The following is a 12,202-nucleotide window of genomic DNA, read 5'->3' on the forward strand; positions in this document are numbered from 1 at the left end:
CTTCGATGTTAGCTCAGAAATATGTAAGAAAAGGTTGAGAAGCTTATTTTGCCTATGTGCTTGATAGTAAAGTGGCTGAAAGAAAGATTGAATCAATACCAATTGTGTACGAGTATTCGGATGTGTTTCCTGAAGAATTGTCGGGTTTGCCACCTATTCGTAAGGTAGAGTTTGGTATTGATTTAGTGCCTGAGATGACTCCGATATCGATGGCTCCATACAGAATGGTATCTACGGAATTAAAAGAATTGAAAGCTCAGTTGCAAGAGTTGACAGATAGAGGTTTCTCACGACTGAGTTTCTCTCCTTAGGGTGCACTAGTTTTGTTTGTGAAAAAGAAAGATGGAACTATGAGAATGTGTATCGATTATAGACAGCTTAATAAGGTGACTATAAAGAATAAGTATCTGTTGCCACGGATTGATGACTTGTTTGATCAACTGAAAAGGGCTACAGTGTTTTCAAAGATAGATTTGAGATCAAGCTACTATCAATTACGAGTTAGAGACTCTGATGTGCCAAATACGACTTTTTGAACGAGGTACGGACATTATGAGTTTTTGGTTATGCCTTTCAGACTTACTCATGCACTTGCTATTTTCATGGATTTAATGAATCGGATCTTCAGACAGTATTTGGATCAGTTTGTGGTTGTGTTCATAAATGACATTTTGATCTACTCCCATGATGAAACTGAGCATACCGAACATCTGAGACTTGTGTTACAAACTTTGTGAGATAAACAGTTGTATGCAAAGTTTAGTAAATGTGAGTTTTGGTTACGCGAAGTCAATTTTCTGGGCCATTTGTATCAGCATCAGGTATTTGGGTTGATCCGAGTAAGATTTTAGCTATACTTGATTGGAAACCTCGAAGAAATGTTTCTGAAGTTCGAAGTTTTCTAAGACTTGTTGGTTACTATAGATAGTTCGTGAAAGGTTTTTCTATAATTGCAACCTCGATGACAAAGCTACTATAGAAAGATGTTAAATTCGAGTGGTCAGAAAAGTGTCAGAAATGTTTTGATCAGTTGAAAGCCCTTTTGATTGAAGCTTCAGTGCTAGTTTAGCCAAAATTGGGTAAAGAATTTGTTATCTATAGTGATGCATCTTTAAATGGTTTGGGCTGTATTTTGATACAGGAAGGCAAAGTCATAGCTTATGCCTCAAGATAGTTAAAACTGCATGAAAAGAACTATCCGACACACGACCTAGAGTTAGTAGCTATTGTGTTTGCATTAAAGATATCACGTTACTACCTATTCCGTGAGAAATGTCATGTTTATTCTGATCACAAAAGCCTGAAATATTTGATGACTCAGAAAGATTTGAATTTGAGACAATGCCGATAGTTAAAGTTGCTAAAAGACTACGAGCTTGTAATTGGCTACCATCCAGGTAAGGCTAATGTTGTTGCTGATGCTCTAAGCCGAAAACCATTGTTTGCTTTGTGTGCAATGAATACGCATATGGCTATGTTTGATGATGGTTTGATAATAGCTGAATTAAAAGCAAGACCGTTATTTATTCAACAAATTTTTTATGTTCAGAAAGTTGATGATGATTTGTTAGCAAAACGAGCTCAATGTGATTCAAATGTTGATTCAGAGTTTAGAGTTGATGCTGAGGGTTGTTTGAGGTTCAAAAATCAAATATGTGTTCCGAGAAATTCAGAGTTAATTTAGATGATTTTGAACGAAGCTCACAGTAGTCGGTTATCTGTTCACCCAAGTAGTACGAAGATGTATAATGATCTAAAACAGCTTTACTGGTCGCATGGTATGAAATGAGACATTTCTGACTTTGTTTCGAAATGTTTGGTATGTCAGCAAGTAAAAGCTAAGCATCAGGTACCTTCTGGATTACTTCAGCTAATCATGATACCTGAGTGGAAATGGGACAAAGTCACGAAGGATTTTGTATCCGATTTATCGTTGAAACCAAGCAAGAAAGATGCAATATGGGTTATTGTGGATAGATTGACTAAATTAGCTCACTTTGTTCCAGTTCGTACAGATTATTCGCTCGATAAGCTAGCTAAACTGTATGTTCCTTAGATTGTGAGATTACACGGTGTGCCTATTTCTATTGTTTCAGATAGAGATCTGAGATTTACATCGAGATTTTGGAAGAAACTGCAAGATGCCTTAGGTACAAAATTACATTTTAGCACTACTTTCCATCCGCAAACAGATGGTCAGTCTGAACGAATCATTCAGATACTTGAGGATATGTTGAGATGTTGCATTCTCGAGTTTGAAGGTACGTGGGAACGATACTTACCTCTGATTTAATTTGCGTACAATAATAGCTTTCAATTGAGTATCAAAATGGAACCTTATGAGGCTTTGTATAGTCTTAAATGTCGTACACCATTGTATTGGACCGAGCTCAGTGAAAATAAGATACATGGGGTTGATTTGATCAGAAAGACTGAATAAAAAGTTAAAGTGAACTGTAAAAGTCTGAAAACAGCGTCAGATTGTCAGAAATCATATGCAGACTTGAATCAAAAAGATATAGAGTTTCAGATCGGAAACAAAGTATTTTTGAAAGTCTCACCATGGAAGAAAATACTCAGATCCGGTCGTAAAGGCAAATTTAGCCTGAGATTTATCAGGCCGTATAAGATTATAGAGTGTGTCGAGCCGGTTGCTTATAGACTATTGTTGCCACCTGAATTAGAAAAGATCCATAATGTATTCCATGTCTTGACGCTTCTTAGACATCGATTTGATCCCTCACATGTGATTAGTCCGTCAGATATTGAGATTAAGCCTGATATGACATATGAAGAAGAACCAATTCGCATTCTGGCTCGCGAGGTTAAAGAATTGTGAAATAAGAAAATTCCGTTAGTTAAAGTACTGTGGCATAAACACAGAGTTGAGGAAGCAATGTTGGAGCCATAGGATAGAATGAAAGAACACTATTTGAACCTATTCACCAGTAAGATTTTCGGGGACGAAAATCCCTAAGGGGGAGAGTTGTAACAACCTGATTTAGACCTTAATCAGAATGGTGGTTTCAGGACCACGAATCTGATTCTAAAAATATTTTAAAATTATATTCTTTGTTTATTATGTGTGAATTTATATGTGTGAAATTTTTGTGATTTAATTTGGTCGTTTAAGTGTTCGATTAAATAAAATGACTTAATCGCGTAAAATGAAAATTTGGTGGTTAATTGTGAAAGGGCCGAATAGTTGTTGTTCTTTTAATATGGAGGTTTTATGTTGCAATTAAACCATAATATATAGTTATGGACGGTTGTGGACAAACTTTATAAAGATTTTATATTAAACAACAAAGGTTAATTTAGTAAACATGTAATTAAATATGTATTAATAAAACATAAAATAAAACTAAGTGCTCATACTTTCTTTTCATGACCTAAACTTAAAGAAAATAAAGCTTTATAAAGCTTTGAACATTCGGTAATTTGGAAGCTTGAGTCAAGGTGAGTTTTAGTTCAATTTTTGATAATTTTTAGGTTTTTGAGATCATTGCTATGTTATCTACAAAGCCCATGCTTGAATTTTTTATTTTGATGAATATTTTGAGTTATTCCATTGATGAATATTTGAGCTTTGTGAAGTTATTTGGTGAAATATGAAAGATATGTGATAGATTAACATGTTTTGTATTGGAATTTTTGATGATTTTGAGTAATTTGGACTAAATTACAAAAATAATAAATTGAGGGACTAAAATGTGAAATAAATGAAATTTATGGACTTGTATGAACACATGGAACATTCAGCCTAAGCATGGTATGTGCAAATTTTGCATGTTTTGTGTTTTGTGCAATTTGGACTAAATTGTAAAAAGTATAAAATGTCAGGGGTAAAATGGTAATTTTCTTATTTAAGTGTTTTTGGACTAAATTGAGTGAAAATATATTTGAATGAGTTTAATTTGATTATGTTTAGATCAAGAACCAAGGAATCGAATTTGAATCGGGGGAAAACTGAAGTTGTCAACTAGTTGTCCCGTTCTATTTTTCATCATCCGAGGTATGTTTATAAGCAAATAGATATTGTTAATTCTAATTATATATGAGTTTATGAGCTGAAATTAAATTATATGAGATTATATATGTGAAAGCCGAATGTGAATATGCTTGGGAACTAAGTCTACGAGTTTGATTCAATCAAGATATGACATTCGAAAGCCCCGTTTGAACCATAGGATTTTGATATGTGTTTTCGTGTAGGACCACATCTAGGACATTGGCATCGATATATGTGTTTTTGTGTAAGACCACGTCTAGGAAATTGGCATCTATATATGTATTTTCGTGTAAGACCACGTCTGGGACGTTGGCATCGATATATGGTTATGTGTAAGACCATGTATGGGACATCAACATCGTATTTGATTCATGTAAGACCTTGTCTAGGACAGTGGCATCGATATGAGATAGCATGTAAGACCACGTTTGGGATGTTGACTTGTATGATATATGTTATTATCCGAGTAATCTATTCGATTCCGAATGGTTCAACGGGCAATATCAAGTTAAGATCGAATGTGACATTGAGCTAAAATGTCAGGTATGTGCTAAGTTAGTTGATTTGGAAGTTAAGGTAAGTATATACTTGAGATGAATGAATGAAATATGCATTATGAAATTGAGAATTATATATGCTTACGAACTTATGTGTATTCAGCCAAGTTACTATAATTAAAAATTGTTCATGTGATGACATATGAGTTTCAAGTATGTAAAATGTGTATTTGAATAAAGATTATTTAATTTGGTTTAATCGAGTATACACAAATGTTCATTTGATTATTAATTGCTTATGACTTACTAAGCTATGATAGCTTATTGTGTGTGTATATGTTTTCCTTTGTTTTAAAGATTTTGGATTCAAGTTACGAGCTCGGGGACCGTTAGCAAAGTCCATCACATTATCGACTATCTTCAGTATTTTATAAGCTATTTTTTTTTGGAAATATGGCATGTATAGGCTGGATTATATTTTAAAATGTTTGATTTTGTTTAATGTAATCAAGAGCCATGCAAAAATGGCTTATTACTTTGTGATGTTTGAGTTTAATACTTCGTTTAAATGATGGTTATGTTTGATTTTGATGTTCGGCTATTGCTTATATATATATGAATTTTAGTTGATATGCTTTAATAAGGGTTTTGTTATTTGAATTAATATTAATGCTTTCATGCATTTGGCTTTGGCATAAGAATGTTAACATGGTATATTATGGTAGGTATGTTTTATGACAATGATATGCTAAATTAGATATGATATGAAATGTTGTGGATAGATCTTCTTGTCAAATAAATATGTATGCTATATATATATATGAGCTTGGTTTTGGTAATTCAGTATTGGTAATTATGGATGTATATGTAATTGATTTGGCGATGGTTTATGCATAGATGGAATATACATGTTAAATTAGTTATTATGTTTAGTTAAGGTGATATACAAGATTTGGTATTAATGGACATTGATTATATTCGAACATAGTAAGAGTTTATTTCAATATGATTATTATCTAGTATGTAAAATTTGTGCTTTGGATATATGTTTATATTTAGTTAATGACTCATTCTTGTGATGTATAAATTTGTAACACGATTTGGTTGGAAATTATTATAGGGTACTTGTGTATTTGGTTACATGATGAAAATATATGAGATGGTTATAATTAACTAAGTGATTCAGCACTTGTACATATATATTTATATATTTCTACTTTTACATATGATATATTAGGTATGTTTTGTTTTCAAGATTGGTATCTTAAGATGGCCTAGTATTGAAATGAAATGATAATGAAATATATATGTATTTGAATGGGATTTATTGTTTTAATTCGGTTATGATGGCAATGTATGTGTATATATAGATGTGCATAGATCATGGTTGTTAACATAGTGAAATGGACAAGTAGAAACAAGTTGTTATATTGTTTAGATTTATTAATATGTTATATTGGTGATTCAGCAATTGTGTTTAAAGTAGGTGCATAAAATTTTTAAGTTGATAGATTACTATATATATGAATCATTCGAATGCTTTAAATGTTAAGTTTGCATATATGATTTGAATACATTGGGTTATGAGTTAAGCATTTTATTTATATGATTATTTGTTTGTATTGATTGAACAGAAATTTGAAAAATTAGATAAATTGTATAACTGAAATATATTAGTTTGGTTTAAAAAATATTTATTAGATGATTAGCTTTGAAATGAAAGTCTGTTCTAAATTGTGTTATGATCGATAATTCCTCGTAACCCTGTTCTAGTGACGGATACGGATTAGGGGTATTACACTACCTCTAGTAACTGTGTTACTTGGCCTCGAAGTCTGAACTTTCTCTTTCTCAGATTGCTCAGGACAATCTCTAAGATAGTGATCAAAATAACCACATCTGAAACACGCTCCGCTCTTCATTCGATACTCACCATAATGTGGCCTATTACAGTGCTTGCACTCGGGTCTGGTGTTTCTAACACAACCCACACTCACTACAGATGCAACTTAAGGTTTAGGATTGGAGCGTCTAGTATCTATGTCTTTATTAGAGAGTCCTACAGAAGCAGTAGAATGGTAGTAATGTTCTTTAGATTTCATCGATGCTGACTGGTATGATTTTCCCGTCAATCTCTTTCTCGAATGTCTAGCTTCATATTCAGTGTGTCTTTTCTCTTTACTCAGCTCTTTGGCTTTATGTTCCCGATCAACTAGTACAACAAATTCTTTCAACTCAAGGATCTTGACTAATAGCTTTATATCTTCATTTAATCCATCTTCAAACCGTTTACACATTGCAGTCTCGGTCGAAATGCACTCTCGAGCATATTTACTCAATCGAACAAATTCTCACTTGTATTCTGATACGGTCATGTGCCCTGCTTGAGCTCTAGAAATTCTTTACATTTCTAATCTAGAAACCTCTGATTGATGTATTTCTTGCAAAACTCAGTTTGAAAGAATTCCCAAATGATCTGCTCTATCGGCACAACAGAAGGCACAACAGAAGTTAATGTATTCCACAACTGGTAAGCCGAATATTTTAGTAGATGTACTGAACATTTCACACATTCAGTCGGGGAACAGGATAACTCGTTAAAAACTCTGATGGTATTCTCTAACCAAAATTTAGCTCTATCAGGATCATCTTCAGTAGTAGCTTGAAATTCTTCAACCCCGTACTTATGAATCTTATCAACAGGAGGCTTACTAACTGAGATTGGTTCTGTACCTTGAGTTATAACAAGAACAAATTGGGGAATAGGAGGGGTGGAGGTTCTTGAGTAGCCAGGTTCATCCGTACGAACTCAGTGAACCATTCATTCATCAACTAGAACAAGGCTTCCTTAGCGTCTCCTTCTCGGCCCTCAGGTACTGGCCTCGTACCATTCAAACCTACTCCATGAACAGAGGCTTGAGCGTTACTCTCTCCTTCATCAAAATCAGCTCGGTTGGATGTCATTGCTATATGAAAACATGTTTTAACATGGTCATGAGATATCACACTATCACAGGTTATATAATAGCATGTATAGCTAGACTCATATACGCTATGTTAGTCTAAGAATCGACTAAATCGTAGCTCTGATACCAATAAATGTAACACCCTTAACCCAAATCTGTCGACAGAACAGTGTTACGGAGTATTACAGGAGTTTACAAATCAAACGGATAGAAAATTCAAACATTTCATATCCTACAGTATTCATGTCAAAAACAAAGCAAAATCATACATATTGTCCCTTATACGAGCCCTCGATGCCTAAAATATGCGTTAGAAACAAGTTGAGACTAAATCGGATACTCAAAATTTTTCAAAAAACACTGAAATTATTCAAAGCTGCAGAGGTCACATGGCCGTGTGGGAATTTGAAATACGGACAAACGGTTATGCCCCAGCCCGTGTCTGTGCCTGTGTAACTCTCTGACTTGGTCACAATGCCAACCCCTAAGCCCATGTGCTAGGCTGTGTACCCTTCGAAATAACCCCACACGCCCATGTGCCAGGCTGTGTGCTAGGCCGTGTAACAACCTGATTTGCAACCCTTTTAAAGCTACAGGGGACACACAGCTGAGACACACCCGTGTCTCTGCCCATGTGGATGAAAATAGGTCATTTTACAAGCCATTTTTCTCACCTAAATTGGCATCAACCTAAACTCGACATTTTGTATATACACAAGTCATAAATAGGCATCCAAAACAAGCCAAAATCAAGCCTTAAACATGTAATATCTTCACATACAACCAATATGCCGTTAGGCACCTCAAATGACAACTTATAACATGTATATCTAAACATTCAATATATCCAATTGTTTAACTAACTTATATGCATACTTGTACCAAAACTTACCATGTAGGTCATTACTTAAAACATACCATTTAGTACCATTTATGTACTTGATCTCTATTATCAAATGGTCATATAAGTTACTTGTAACTTGCGCACTAAAAACACCAATACAAACCATTCGAAACTAACATCATTATACATATGTGCTTTCCACGACAAGCACTAAATCACTCTAAATTATAATACATATCCATCTGCATATTGAACTACCATTTAATTTTCATCCATCAAACATAAATCAATTCAAATATTAACCATACCAAACTACACATCAAACATGATAAGGCTATTTATATATACATAGTAAAGTATACCAAAACACAAATCAAAGCATATGGCCACAACCACAACATCACACATAGGCCAACATTTGCTGAAATAACCTATACATGCCATTATAACCGAAATTAAACAATTGAAAGTACTGAAAAAGCCAATGGATAGTGTGATATAGCTTCGACAAGCTTCCAACCCAAATGAGCTTCCAAATCACTATAAAACACAGAAAATAACACAGAGTAAGCATTTAAGCTTAGTAAGCTTGTATAACACAGAATTTAACTTACCATTTAACCACAATTTAGGTAAGTAAACATAGCATATCCCAACCAATTTGGCCAAAAGCCTAAACACATGTTCACCAACATATTAGCCCTGTAAATCACATATATCAATGCATCATGTAACATCACTTTCATGTATTTCATGTAAATACCTGTAATAGTTCATATCAAACTCATATAATCTCGTAATAGAACTGTGCCCGTTGAACCATTTAGAATATAGTTGGATACTCGAGTAGCACACACAAGGTGTACTGAACTATAATCTGTCAATTCCTTTACATGTATGCTCATACGACCTCTGAATCAGTATACTCTTACGAGCTGTAAACGGTAAACTCTTCCGAGCTGTAAACGGTAAACTCTTCCGAACTAAATAACGGTAAGCTCATACAAGCTGAAATTGGTAAGCTTCCTTGAGCTGAGAATCGGTAACCCTAATAACATGTCATTTGTATCCTATGAATTCCTAAGGTTCAAACAGGACTCGGTAATTGTCGTACATCGTTGGATATACGATCAGTATTCATATATGAAAATAATGCAAATCACATACATATAATTCAATTAATGCATATATTACACAATTTAATTACACAAACTTACCTCGACGAGTACACGTAGATACGGAGGTGATTAATCTGAAACTTTCTCTTTGCCCCGATCTAACTCCATATGAGGTCTAACTGGATCTATACGAATGAATTTAACTCAATTCAATATAATTCCCATTCAATTTAGTCCAACACACATTTTTGGAAAAATTACCATTTTGCCCCTATACTTTTAATTCTTTTCAATTTAGTCCCTAGGCTCGAAATATGAAATTCATTCAATTTTATCCCTACCCAAACCTAGACGAATTATATACATGCTTATAGCAGCCCACATATTTCACAAATTCACAAATTTTACCAAGAATTTATCACATTTTTCACTAAAAATCCCTTTACAAAAGTTGCTTATCTAACAACAACTATTCATTTTCTATCATCAAACTTCAAAACTCAAACATATTCATCAAGGGAAAAACCCTAATAGTTTAACAATTTTGCAAATTAGTCCCCGGGCTAGCTAGATTAAGCTACAATGATCCCAGAAACATAAAAATCGTTAAAAAGGGGACAAAAATCACTTACCTATTGACAAATTCAGGTTGCTAAAACAAGCTTCTTCTATGGCTATTCTAATACTCCATTTTCAGTTGAAGTAAGAAATAAAGAAGAAAGCTTTAATTTGGTTTTATTTATTTTATCTTTATTAACTAATTTACTTAATTAACCTTTCAATAATTGAAAATTTACTCAATATGCCAAGCCAACATCCTCCACAATCTCATTAATGGTCTATTTACCATATAAGGACTTCCACATTAAAATTCTATAGCTATTGAATACCTTTAGCTATTAGAACTCAGCATTTGCTCTTTACACAGTTTAGTCCTTTTATCAAATTAAGCATGTAAACAGTAAAATTTCTTAACGAAATTTTTATATGGTATTTCTATCATGTTGTAGATAATAAAATAATAATAAAATAAATTTTTTGAATTCATATTTGTGGTCCTTAAACCACTGTTCAGATTCTACTGAAAACGCGTGTAACACCCCAAACCCAGCCCAGACATTATGGCCGAATCCGGCGTGCCACATTAAAGTTAAAAGTTCCCGTTTTCGTTTTAGTGTTCTAATAAACCGTATTTGTTACGTTTAACCAAGTGAATGGAAGCTGTGCACCAGGTAGGTATCCAAAACAGAGGAGGTGAGCCATGAAGGCTGCTTAAGTACCAAGCTCTTCGGTTGGATCCAATCCTAGACATGCCCACAACTATTGGCACACTTGGATATAACGAGTTGAAATTTATTTGAGTGGATATCTTTGATAAACCGAAAAATCGTGAAGTTGCTTTATTTTGAAAACGAGTATCATTTTGAAAACGTGCCCTAAGTCCAGCCCATTTGTATTGTCATCAGTAAAATTTAAAGTTATCGAAAAATAAAATAATCCCAGAAAGAGAATAAAGTTAAAATGGCCTTATTACAACCCAAAAATAAATATTAAATAAGATAACTAGAGAAAACCAGATACTTATTTTAAAGTCCAATAGCGATCACCGTGGCCACTCTGAATCCCCTCCTGCTCTAAGTCCCCAAATCAAGGCTCACCTACAAGGTTAAGGAAGGGGGTGAGTTTGGAAGCTCAGTGTGCAACAAGCCCCTTTCAGAGCCCAAAATAATATCTGCCTGCGGGGCCTAAGCCCAAATTCAATCTCAGCATATACTGGGCCGAAGCCTTTACTGTAAACGGTATGGCCCATAGGCCCAAATCAATACCACATGCACTATTAATGGATGTATGCAAGCCCGTTTGGAGAGACTACTCAACCCACCAACCGCTACTCTCCACCCTTACCAACCAAGCTCTCCATGTAGGGAATAACTCAACCCACCCAACCAAACTCTCCACTGGCAGCATAGCTGCTTTATCATATAACTGGAGGCCTAGCCTCTTTTAATAACTGGGGCAAAGCCCTTTTTGATAAACTGGGGCAAAGCCTTTTTCGATAAACTGGGGCATAGCCCTTTAGCACTTCCTCCATTCATATAAAACCCAACCCATGCATATATATATATATCATGGCATATCATGTGCATATCATGGCATATTATGTACAAATCAGTATCACATGCATCTCAATTATAACATAACCCTAGGGGTATAATAGTCATTTTCACCTAGGGGCAAAAAGGTCATTTTCACATTATAAAGGTAATTTCATAATTTTACCAAAATATTAGGGTTTTCCATGTTCATTAACAATTATCAATAACTCCAAGTGTTTAAACAATGATTTTAACGCACTTTATCAAATTTGAGCTTTTGGGCCCAAAACCCCTAATGGGCCTTACGAATGCTGATCTAGCCCTTTAAGCCCTCATAATCCAAATTTTACATCAGATCCACTCGTTTAACAAGCAGTATATCCAAGTTCCATTTTCTATCAAATTTACCCCAAATGGGCCCGAAAGCCCATTGGGCCCGATTTTAGCCCCTCGAGGCCCAACTTACCGTGATGCCGAAAATCATGCTCTTACCTGTTCCAACGATCCCGATCATCAACTTAGTGAATCTAACTAACCTATGAGCGTTCGCATGCTCACGAGTCCTCGAAATGTCAGAATTTTGACATTTTGGCTTTTCGACATATATCGATTTAAGCTACGAAAGAGGGTTCGTTACACACCTGTTTTGTGACGTTCACCAACGAAGTC

This window comes from Gossypium hirsutum, chromosome A04 (genome assembly GCF_007990345.1).
Source record: "Gossypium hirsutum isolate 1008001.06 chromosome A04, Gossypium_hirsutum_v2.1, whole genome shotgun sequence".
Taxonomy (NCBI): Eukaryota; Viridiplantae; Streptophyta; class Magnoliopsida; order Malvales; family Malvaceae; genus Gossypium; species Gossypium hirsutum.